Below are 12034 nucleotides of genomic sequence, written 5' to 3' on the forward strand. Positions count from 1 at the left end.
CGCTCGCCGAGACGCGTAGGAGGGGAGACTTGCTTTCAAGCCCGGGGTCGCGGGCCACGGGCCCAGCGAAGCCCCGCCTCTCTCCGTGGCGAGCGCGCAGGCGGTGGGGTGGGGGGGTCGGTCCACGGCGGAACAATGGTTCTGCCCCGCCTACCAGCGGCGCGGCGCTAACCCCGGACTGCTGAACTCGCGGGTCACCAGCCTCGCGCAGGCATAGATGCACTGATGTGTAAACCTGCACGTGCGCACGATGTTGAGCCACTGGGCACGCCCAGCAGGGGACGTTCACCGCCAGGCACCAGTGAGCTGTCCCATCCCTGTGCCCACGCCTCCAGAACGTGTGCGGGATGTTTTGGAGATTCTTCAGATTGTCGGGTTGTAGTTTTGGAATTGCCTTCATGGGGAAAGGCAGGAAGCACCAGACATGTGCTTTCACTCAGAAGCAAGAGAAAGTACTTGTAAGTGGAACAAGAATAGCTAACGTGTAGTGAATTATTACTGCAAGACAGCCCACAAGAATCATTTCATTTAATCCTTACTTGTGACCCTGTGAGGGGGGTAGTCCTTTATTCCCTTTTAAAGATGAGAAAACTGAGCTATGGAGAGATTAAATAACTTGTCTATGGTCACAGCAGCCAGTAAGTGATGGAGCTAGGAGTTGAGCCCAGAAATGTAATGATGGAGCCCAAGGTCGTAATCCCTGCTTAAAATCCTTGGTCCCTGAGATGTTCTGACTTCATTTGTCCCTCATGGCCCTGTCTTTTCTGGGCCTGTGGGAGCCTTACCATGCGAGTAAGCTGGGAACCAGGTAGGCAGTGCATTCTCGCAGCCTCTGCCACACCCCTGCCTCCCCAAATACTATCCCAGGATCCTTCCTCTGGGAAGAGGAGAAAGTGAGGAGTTTTGTGCCAACCACTAACTTCTCAGGAAGAGAGGCACCCAGGTGCCTGGGAGGAGGGCTAAGGAGCTCCCTAGTGGGCCACTGGTCTTGGGGTCAGGCCAGCTCCCTGGCCCGTCACCATCCACCTCTATTCCACTCCTGGCTCCCTGTCTAGTACAAAAGTTTTGAATGAGATTAGATGTGTTCAGTTATGGACAGCTATCTCATCACGGCTCCGAAGCCCTCAGCAGGTGTGTGGGAGAGAAGTCTATGCACATGCTGCTCCTCTCCAGGCTCTCCCTGCAATGTCTAGTTTGCTTAATTCCTCTGCCGTCTACAGGGTTATTCTTCAAGGGAGAAGATTCAGGGTTTCTTTGGGGGTGTACCCTCGATTGTGGCCAAAGGTGGCTCTACTATTGAGACCAGCTTTCTTTCTCTTTAACTGCCTGTTTCCTCCAGACCCTGGACTTCAGCAGAGAACAAGCTGAAAAATCAGAGTTCCCTGGAAACTGCCCTCCTCCTCACTTAGACTCAGGTAGGTATTACTGCTGTTATCACTTAATGCTGGTATTTTTATGTAAGCCAGGTGGTAGGTCATTCATTTTTCTGCCAGAGAAAGGAAGGGGAGGTCTGCCAAGACAAAAATGGAGAACAGGAATATTTTATTCCTCTCTGAAGACAAGATGCTACCCTTGTCCCAAAGAGGGGAACCTTTGGGAGCCTAGGGAAGGTCCGGATAAGGAGAGAGTTTGGGAGAGCCCATCTCACTCTTGATAACTATGATAGAAAGGTGAATGGTTCCCTAGCTTGGGCTTCCTCCCTGAAGTTCATCTGGGGCATATCACATGGCTATGAGTGTGTCACCCATTACTTTAAAACCCTCAGTAGCTTGCCGCAGCCCATGAAACATGGCTGTGTGGTAGGAGTAATATTATGGGGAAAGCATGAGCTTTAACTTTTTTATTTTACATTTTTTGGCCGCGCCACATGGCATGTGGGATCCTAGTTCCTTGACCAGGGATTGAACCCGCACCCCCTGCACTGGAAACTCAGAGTCTTAACCACTGGACCACCAGGGAAGTCCCAGCATGCCTTTGATATCAAGAAGTATTAGGTCAATGGCAAATTAGAAGTTATAAATAAGTATGTGATTAATATCCATATCCAGTTGCATTTATACATTGATTAATATGATAGATACTTTAGCATATAATAGGAAAGTATAAAGTATGCTTGGGAGATGGAAATTGGACCTATAAATCTTGCTCTACGAAAAGGGGCACAGGGTACCATGGCAGTTTCTGAAACTTTGTTTTGATTCTTCAACTCAAGAGATGAAGAAGAAACAGACCCTGTTTAGCTCTCTTAGGTAAATAAGATGTCATTAGCAAGAAGTCACAGATAACAGTCTCTCTCTTCTTCAGCCCTTCTCAAGTGTTCCTGGATCTGGTCTTATAAGCCAAGAACATCTACAAAAGGGCTGCAGCTAATATTATACTTAATGGTGAAATATTTAAAAAATTTTCCCCTAAAATAGGGGAACAGGCAAGCATATAATCTCTTACCACTTCTATTCAACATTGTACTAGAAATTCTAGCTAGCATAATGGGCAAGAAAAAGAAATAAAAGGCATAAAGATAGGAAAAAAAAAGTAAAACTGTTATTATTTGCAGAAGACATAACTTGTGTATGAAAAATGTACGGAATACACACACACAAAAGGCCCAAATCGGTAAGTGACTTTAGAAAGGTCAAGGATAGAAAGTGAATATAAAAAATTATTCCATCCTATATACTATTTAAAAACAATTGGAGAATGAAAATTGAAATATACTGTTTACAATAGCATCAAAAATATCACATACAAAGGATAAATCTAAGTAAATATTTGCGGGATAGCTACACTGAAAATGACAAAACGTTGCTGAGAGAAACTTAAAAATTCTTAAAGAAATGGAGACAAAATAGAAATTGAGATATACTGTGTTCATAGATGGTTAGACTCAATGTTGATCTATAGATTAATTTAATCCCTATAAAAATCCAACAGATTTCTTTGAGGAAGTAGACAAGCTGATTCTAAAATTTAAGTGGAAATGCAGAAAGGGTCTAGAGTAGCCAAAAACAATCTTGGAGGAATTAAGTTGGAGGAATTAAACTATTTTAATTAGGACTTACTATAAGGCTAGAGTATTCAAGGGAGTGTGGAGTTAGAAAAAGTAGAGACAAATAGATCAATGAAATAAATTAGAAATTTTGAAATCCACCAACATGTATGGTTAACTGACTTTTTACAACAGTCCCAGGTCAATACAGTGTGGAGGGGAAAGTCTCTTTAACAAGTATTGCTGGGACAACTGGATATCCATATAAAATAAACGAACCTCAACCTCTAGCTCACTCCACACATAAAAATTAATTTGAGAGGGGTCATAGAGCTAAATGTAAAACCCACAACCATAAAGTTTCTATTGGGTTGGCCAGAGAGTTCCTGCGGCTTTTAAGTAAAAATAAAAGACACATTTTTCATTTTCACCAAGAACTTTATCGAACAACGTATTCACCATTTTGTTCCACTACCTTCTGCCATTTTCCAGGCAACTTCATAATTCCATCTTCCTAAAACTTTTTGTCCTTTTGAGCAAAGAACTGTTCCAGGTGCCTTTTAGTCTTGAAGGGAATTGAAATTTTTTCCATTAAGAGAATTTTGTAAAGACTGAAATAAATGGAAATCCAAAGCTGCAATGTCTGGTGAATAATGCAGATGAATCAGAACTTCCCAGCCAAGCTGTAACAGTTTTTGCCTGGTCATCAAAGAAACATGTGGTCTTCTTGCATTATCCTGATGGAAGATTATGTGTTTTCTCTTGACTAACTCTGGACGCTTTTCATCGAGGGCCACTTTCAGTTGGTCTAATTGGGAGCAGTACTTGTTGGAATTAATCATTTGGTTTTCCGGGAGGAGATCATAATAGAGGACTCCCTTCCAATCCCACCATATACACAACATCACCTTCTTTGGATGAAGACTGGCCTTTGGTGTGGTTGGTGGTGGTTCATTTCGCTTGCCCCATGATATCTTCCTTTCCATATTATTGTACAGTATCCACTTTTCATTGCCTGTCACAATTTGTTTTAAAAACGGAACATTTTCATTATGTTTCGGTAGAGAATCGCATGCAGAAATACGGTCAAGAAGGTTTTTTTCTGCTTAATTTATGTGGAACCTAAACATCAAAGCTATTAACATAACCAAGCTAGTGCAAATGATTTTCAACGCTTGATTTGGATATTTTGAGTTTGTCGGCTAGCTCCTGCGTGGTATAACATTGATTGCTCTCAATTAATGTCTCAATTTGATCACTATCAACTGGTCTACCTGACCGTGGAGCATTGTCCAGAAAGAAATCTCCAGCATGAAACTTCACAAACCACTTTGACATGTTCGATCAGTCACAGCACCTTCTCCATATACTGCACAAATCTTTTTTGTGTGTGTTTCAGTTGCGTTTTAACCTTTCTTGAAATAAGAAAGCATAATATGCCAAAAATGTTGCTTTTTTTCTTCCATCTTCAATATTAAAGTGGCTACACAAAAATTCACCAATTTTGATAAGTGTTTTTTTAAATGCACGCTGATATGACAGCTGTCACAATACAATCTAACAAAATTGTTTCAAATGATGTTAAAGGCAACTACGTGCTACTAGAGCCATCTTACAGAAAAAAACAAACGAACTCTTTGGCCAACCCAATATATAAGACAGAGGAAAATATCTTTGTGACCTTGAGGTAGGCAGAGGTTGTTTGGACAGGACACAAAAAGCAGTAACCATAGAGGGGAAAATGGATAAATTAGACTCATGAAATTTAACATTTTCATGCAACTAAGAGTTCGCATGCCGCAACTAAGACCCGGCACAGCCAAAATAAATAAATAAATAAATAAAATTTAAAAAGGAAAGTTAACATTTTCTGATACCAAAAGGAACTATTAAGAAAACAAATAGAGGGCTCCCCGGGCTCCCCTGGTGGCGCAATGGTTAACAATCCGCATGCCAATGCAGGGGACACGGGTTCGAGCCCTGGTCTGGGAAGATCCCACATGCCGCGGAGCAACTAAGCCCGTGCACCACAACTACTGAAGCCCGCATGCCTAGAGCCCGTGCTCCACAACAAGAGAAGCCACCGCAATGAGAAGCCCCCGCACCGCAACGAAGACCCAACGCAGCCAAAAATAAATAAATAAAATAAATTTATTTAAAAAAAAAAAGAAAGAAAACAAATAGGCAGGGAATGGGAACATATACTACAGTACATAAAAAGATAAACAACTCAAAAATGGCAAAAGATTTAAGCATAACGTTTCACAAAAGAAGGCATAAAAATGGCCAATAAGCACATGAAAAATTACTGAACAGCACTAGTCTTAGATATGACACCCAAAGCATAGGCAACCAAGGAAAAAATAGATAAGTGGGACTTCATCAAAATTAAACCTTTTGTGCTTCAGAGGATATTATCAAGAAAGTGAAAAGACAACTCACAGAATGGGAGAAAATGTTTGCATATCATATATTGGATAAGGAACTCATATCTAGAACATACAAATAACTCTTACAACTCGATAATAAAAAGACAACTAACCCCATTAAAAATTGAATAGATATTTCTTCAAAGAAGATTCACAAATGACCTATAAGCACATGAAAATACGCTCAACATTGTTAGCCATCAGGGAAATGCAAGTCAAAACCAAAATGAGATACTTCATACCCATTAGGATGGCTATATTCAATACGACAAATAAAAAGTATTGGTGTGGATTTGGAGAAATTGAAATCCTGCTGCTGGGAATGGAAAATGGTGCAGCCTCTTTTGAAAACAGTTTGGCAGCTCCTCAGAAGGTTAAACATGGAGCTGCCATCTGATCCAGCAATTTCACTCCCAGGTATATCCCCAAGAGAAATGAAAACATATGTCCGCACAAAAACTGGTACACAAATATTCATAGCAGCTTTATTCATAACAGCCCCAAAGTGGAAGCAACCTAAAATGTCCATGAACTGACTAATGGATAAATTAGATGTAGAATGTTTTTACAGCAGTAGAAAAGAATGCAGTACTGGTACATACCACGACATGAATGAACCTTGACAATATCATGCTAAGTGAAAGAAACCACTCAACGAAGAACCATATATGTATGACCCCACTTACATTAACTGTCCAGAATAGCAAAATCTATAGAAACAGAAAGTAGGTTAGTGGTTGCCTAAGGCTTGGAGGGGGCAATGGGGAGGTTGTGTGACCTTGCCACTCCAAGCATGGCTTTGGGTGTCCCACTCTAAGCAGCCCAGCGAAGGTGCGGTAGGCTTCCCTGGGAAGCCATGATCTGCCTGGAAGAGGAGTCCTCCAGGTGTGTGGGTAGGGAGGGTGGCCCACTCCTGGAGCTCTCCCGGGCTTTCAGGAAGAAGCAGACTTGTGAGGCAAGGTTACTTCTCCCTTTTTCACCTCACGTGGTTGTTGGCTACAACGTCAGCTGCCATGTCTGTCAGGACAGTCCCTCTGTTGACTCTGACATGGCCAGGGCAAGGGTTTAGAAATGTAGGGGCACACTCTGCATGCTGGTCATTCTGACAGTTTACTAGTGTCTGTCTGCTTCCTGGACTCAGGCTGAAGCCTCCAGAGTCCATGTTCTGAAGACCCTGGCAGCCCAGGCATTATGATACTGCATTGCTTTGAGGCCAACCACATCATACCCTTGTAGGTTTCAGTTTCTTTCCCTGTGCGCAGTAGGCAAGGGGGTGACACAGTAGACGACTCTGCTGGGCAAATAAGCTTAGGAGTATGGAAAATAGCAAGATTCCAGAGGCTGTTCCTTTCTCTTCCAACTCTAGTCCCAGCTTCATCTCTGGCTTGCTCTTTTAATGCTGTCCCTCAGTTTCTTGTCTGTGAAATGGGAACAAGCAGACTTAAATTATCATATACTTCCCTCGTAGGTGGGAGGTCAATAAATATCTAGCTCTGGTCTCCCAGGGGTTTGGGGAAAGGATGAGGGCCCCTGTGATAGGCTTTCTGCATATGTGTGACCTTTATCCCAAGAAATCTCGTGATGCTCATGAATACCTGCTTATGACATGGATAGGCCCCAGCAGTGGACACAGTTTGGGCCTCCCTTTTCCCTTTCCTTGTTTAGGGAGAGGGAGCTTGGGGACACATGCCTGGGATCATGGCACATTAGACTGCAGAAGGAAAGAGGAAGATGGAGTTGCAGCTTAGTGGTGGGGACTCGTGCTTGGGTAACACCTCCCTTGAGGATCTGTCACTGTCCTGAGTCAGATGTCAGACGGGGCTGGAGGAGGAGTATGTTCACAGATCTTCATGCAACCTGGACAGCCCACTTGACAGTCCCTTCCTTTTGCCCTCTGGGGTCCCTGTAAGGAGAGGCCAGCAACATCTGTAAGGTCTGAGCCTGGGGAGGTCAGGCTTATAGAAGGACCAGCTGTGAGCCTCATAGGTGCTCAGGGACATCAGGCCTGTCTCCTGCCCCAACTCCCCCCTGGTCTGTCCTTCCTTACTTCCTCCTTCCTCGCTCTTTTATGTAGATCTAAGCCAAACCTTGGATGTACATAAGTAAAGATAATACATTCCCTTCACCTAAGGTCCTACTCAGTGATGCCAGAAACTTGGCCCATCTCTTCCCCCATGACTAACGAATACCCAAGCTTTCTCCCAGCCACTGTTGCTTCAGCCCCTCAGATCCTGAGGGGACCTCAGGACAAACAAGCACACTGAGACAAGGTATGACCCAACTAGCCCCACAATGCCATCCACACTTCCCATGGCATTGTGACATCAGGGCAAGAGGCCAGAGCTGTATAAACTGTCCTCACAACCGTGACCTCAGGCTTTCCCATGGGATCTGGGAATGTGGAGGAAGGATGGAAGCCAATGCCCACATGTGGCCTGGGATTTGCCCCAACCTGTCCTCTGTGCAGAGAGAAGGGGCAGGAGCCTCCTGGGCTGTGGGCTCTTCCCTGTCTCATGGTCCAAGCTGAGTCACAGGCAGCAGACAGCCAGGAGAGCTAGCAATCAGTGGACTCCCTTCCTCCTGCCTGGAGGAGTGGGGACCATGCTGCTCTGCCTTCTGGGTACCCACTGGCTTCTGGGGGAGATCAAATGAAACAAGGGATGGGGCCCCCACACCCCCATAAATATATTGGTTCCCTCATTAAGTGAATGTGGAGCGCCAAACCACGTGGTCCCAGGCACAGTGGTAAGTGCTGAGGTCATAAGGAGGTCCTGCCCTTGGGCGGTTCACCATAGTGGAGGAGATCCTTGTAACTGGCTGATGGAGTTTAGCACAGGGTGCTATGGACTCCAGAGGAGAGGCACACGCCAGACCAGCATGGGAGAATCAGGGAAGACTTCCTAGAGGAGATGGCAGTGCTAAGCTTCAAGGGGCCACTGGGATGGATGATGTGGAGAAGGGCAGTTCTAGGACAAGTTTAGAGGCTCAGAAGAGGGAGAGAGACTCAAAACTGACACTCTGCTAACTAGGACCTGGAACATGCTCCTCCAGGGCCCCAGGCCAGTGAGATGGTGCGAGGTCTTGTGCTGTGTGACCCTGGTTGAGGAAAGGCTGGTGCGCTTGTCCAGCCAACTCCCTGTATAACCACACGTCTGTGTATCTATACCATCCCTGGAGCTCTGAGCTACCTCTCTGCAGCCCTTCTCCCCCAGATTCTGCCCGTCAGGCACAGAACAGCAGTGTGTGTGTGTGTGTGTGTGTGTGTGTGTGTGTGTGTGTGTGTGTGTGTGTGTGTGTGTGTGCGCGCGCGCGCACACGCGTGTTCATGGACGCTCATGCGTGCGTGTACGCACATAGTTGCATGTGCAGCTGTGAGTACCGGAGGAGGGGCCTCTACCAAGTAATTACTACCTGTCTCTGGAAACTGGGGCTATGTCTGCAGATCAGAGTGAGTGCTACTGGGAACAGTTCATGTCTCTGGTCAGAGTGTGACCCAGGGACTGACAATCTGGGCAGGCGAGACCTGGGGACCAAGGTCTTAGGAGCAGGGTCACTGACAACCCGGGTAGGTGAGGCCTGGGGGCAGAGATCACAGGACCAGAGCCAGGCCTGGCGATTTCTGTGGTGACCTGACCTTCAGCAGGGGATCTTCCCCAAGCCCGGGAAGGCATGCCACACCTAAGCATTTCATCTATGGTGGGCAGCAGAGAGGACGGGCACATACAGGCCCAGGGCCTCCAATAACAAATACGTGAGCTGAAAGGAAAGTCTTTCTTGCCCTGACTCTGTTCTGAGCTGAATGGGGAGGAGAGGGGTTTGCCCCAGACTTGCTTTTGTGGTCAGAGAGAGGTGTACCCCCATTTGCTTCGTACAGTGGCTAAGTGCCCGAAAGGGAGTCTCACTGTCTTCCAGAATTCCGAACCAGTGTGCCCTCTCTCCTACAGGTGGAAGGTTTGGGGCCTTAGCCATTCCATGCCCTTCGCCCCCTCTTTGGCTTCTCTCCTCCCTCTCCCTCCCTCCTTGCTGCTCCCTGCAGGTCCCTGTCCGTACTCACCCCCAACAAGGCACCCTTTCCCCAGCTGATGCAGCCTGTAGCCTCATGCACCCAGGCAGCACAGACAGCCTGCTCTCCCCTGCCCTTCCCTTTGCCTGACAGTAACCTCTTCCACAGCTGATGTCACCCTGCTTTGCACTGACACAGCAGCTGAGCTGGGCACAGCAGGGCTGCAAGGTCCAGAGGGCAGCTGGCTGTATGCAGAGCCAAGATTCCCTCCGTGCCCCCTACCCCCAGCCTTTCCCAGCCAAGAGTGCTGCTCTCCCTCTGGGCCAGTTCCATACTCCGAGCCAGTGTATCCACCTGGGGATTGAGTGTTGACGGAGGCTTCACAGTGCCCAGTGGAAGGCCAATTCTCTGTTCTGAAGGGGACAGGGGTGGAGAATGGAGCCAGAGTTCTGGTCCTGCCCCTGGGGAGCTCACAGCTTTCCAAGAGAAACAGGACAAAGCACAAGAGCTAACCAGGCGGGATCATATCTGTCGACGGCAGAGTATAAACATACCATACATATTAAGTGGGGTTCAGGAAAGGGAGAGGGGCCCTTCCTAACCGAAGTGCCCCTAGCATTGATTAGAAGAAGAGGATGGGCCTGAGACAAACACATTTAGCATTTTTTTTAAGTGTCTACTCCTGTGCACTGGGCTAGGTGCTCTGACAAACTACTAATATTTATTGACGTATTTAACCTTCTTTTACAAGGCTCAGAAAAGCTGTGCCCGTCTGGGGCTGTCGGGGTGGAGGATGATGTGGTGGGACTGTATCACCTGCATCTGCTGGGTGTGTGATAGATACTTCGTAGATTTGTCTAGTAAGTAGTGCTTTGCCAAGCACAGAACAATCGTGCTAAGCAGAGAGTGGGAATGAGTGGTGCTGGTCCTGCTTTTCCCAACCCCTACCTGAAAAGGGAAAATCCTACACTTGCCCCCAGCTTTGCCTTTGACGTCTAGGTGTAAATAATGTAATCAGGGTGGATTTCCAGGCTAGTTCTCTGCTGCTCCCAGGCCAGGGGTTGGCTGGATGCCCTTTTAAAGCCCAGAGTTATTTCCTTCTATTTCCCTAAGGGACTCTGGGTTTGCAATGTCATCTGGCCCAGACATGCTCTTGCAGAATCCTTGGTTTCCCCATGTGCTCCTTTCAGGCAGCAGCCCAGAGAGCCAGCTGTATTCATCCCATCCCTGCCAGGCCTGTCTCTCAGCTGAGGACCAGCCAGGGGGATGGAGGCGCCAAACCCAGACAGAGTTCCGCACACAGCGGTCCCCTCGGCCCAAAGAGCACTCAGGGCGCCTTCAGTGGCTATTGACTCAGTCAGTCCCTGTCGTGCCAAGCACCCAGCAGTCTTCTTTCCTAACACCCTTCTTACCAAACTTCTGCTTTCCATGGGCAAATGCCAACTTCTTCTTCCTGACCCCCAAGAGCTACCTGGGCCTCTTGACCACGTGAAAAAGCTATGGCTGCCCTGTTATATACTTGGCCTTGGCTAAGGCCAGAACCATACTGCCAACTCTGGGGCCAGAGGAGGGTCACCCGAGACAGCAGGACCCCAGGAAAGGGATGGGGCCTGGTGCTGGCCAAACGCTTCCTGCCAGGGCAGGCTGGCACCTGGGCCTGTGAGTCAGGGCTGAAGCCAACACCCAGCTAATCCCATTACCTCCTTCACTTTTCAGGGCTTATAAGCAAGAGGGAGGCAAAGGCAGGGCCTGGAAAAAGTCGGGCTTTCTTGGGAGGGTGCAGGTGCCTGGATCCATCCAGGAGAGCAGAGAGTCAGATGCAGGGAATGGGAGGAGCCTGTTCTCGGGTCTCTGGGGGGTGGGGTTGGAAGGTGGGAAGTAAAGTCAGCACAGAGGTGTGAGGTGGGGATTGAATTGCCCCCCTGAGAGGTGGGGAACACAGGTGGCCCTTGGTGGAGACTCCTGAGGGCTGAGGTTACTCCTTCTCCAAAGGAAGGTGTGGAGGCCATGAGAACAGGCCTTACGGACCTCCGCTACTGGTGGAGTAGTTGACCAAGAGCCTCCACCTGGGCCACGTCTAGGTGTGCAGCCTGGGAACTTCCAATTCCTAGGAGCAGCCCAGCCAATAATTGAGCCCAGAAGGGATATTAAGGCAGCCCCTTTCCTGGGAGACACAGAATTCTCCTGGTGGTTTATTTTGGCTCCTTGAAGGTCCTGGCAAACCTTTCTTAGACTAACTATACTACAGGAATCCACCCAACTTTCCTACCCTCTCTCCTTCATTCAGGGTCAGACTTACAGTCTGGTCTGACAACTCTCCCAGCCTTCCTAGGCTCACGCCTGTCTTCACTCACAGGTGTTTCCCCCACTAAAAACCTTTGCACCTTTATCCAGTCATGGCTACTGCTTCTCAAAAGACCCAGGTTAACTCAGAAAGCTACTGTGTCTCCAGAATGATAAATCCCTGTGGGTTAGGACCGGTTAGCAGGGCCAGAACCTTTAGAATTACCCAGAAGAGAAGAATAAGTAACAGGAAGGAGCAGGGGAGAGAAACAGTCCCTAGGTTGGAGACCCTCTGAGCGCATAGCCTTCCAAACTGGTTTTGTCTGCACTTAA

The 12034-nt window shown here is 47.5% G+C and overlaps 1 long non-coding RNA gene across 1 annotated transcript; it reads left to right on the forward strand.

The window, feature by feature from the left end:
* Positions 1-60: 60 nt before the first annotated feature.
* LOC132439702 (uncharacterized) lies at positions 61-5022 on the forward strand. Its single transcript, XR_009522402.1, has 3 exons — positions 61-458; positions 1340-1415; positions 4949-5022. It is a non-coding gene; the product is annotated as an uncharacterized lncRNA (long non-coding RNA).
* The last annotated feature ends 7012 nt before the right edge of the window (positions 5023-12034 follow it).

Source organism: Delphinus delphis, chromosome 16 (assembly GCF_949987515.2).
Source record: "Delphinus delphis chromosome 16, mDelDel1.2, whole genome shotgun sequence".
In the NCBI taxonomy this organism is placed as follows: domain Eukaryota; kingdom Metazoa; phylum Chordata; class Mammalia; order Artiodactyla; family Delphinidae; genus Delphinus; species Delphinus delphis.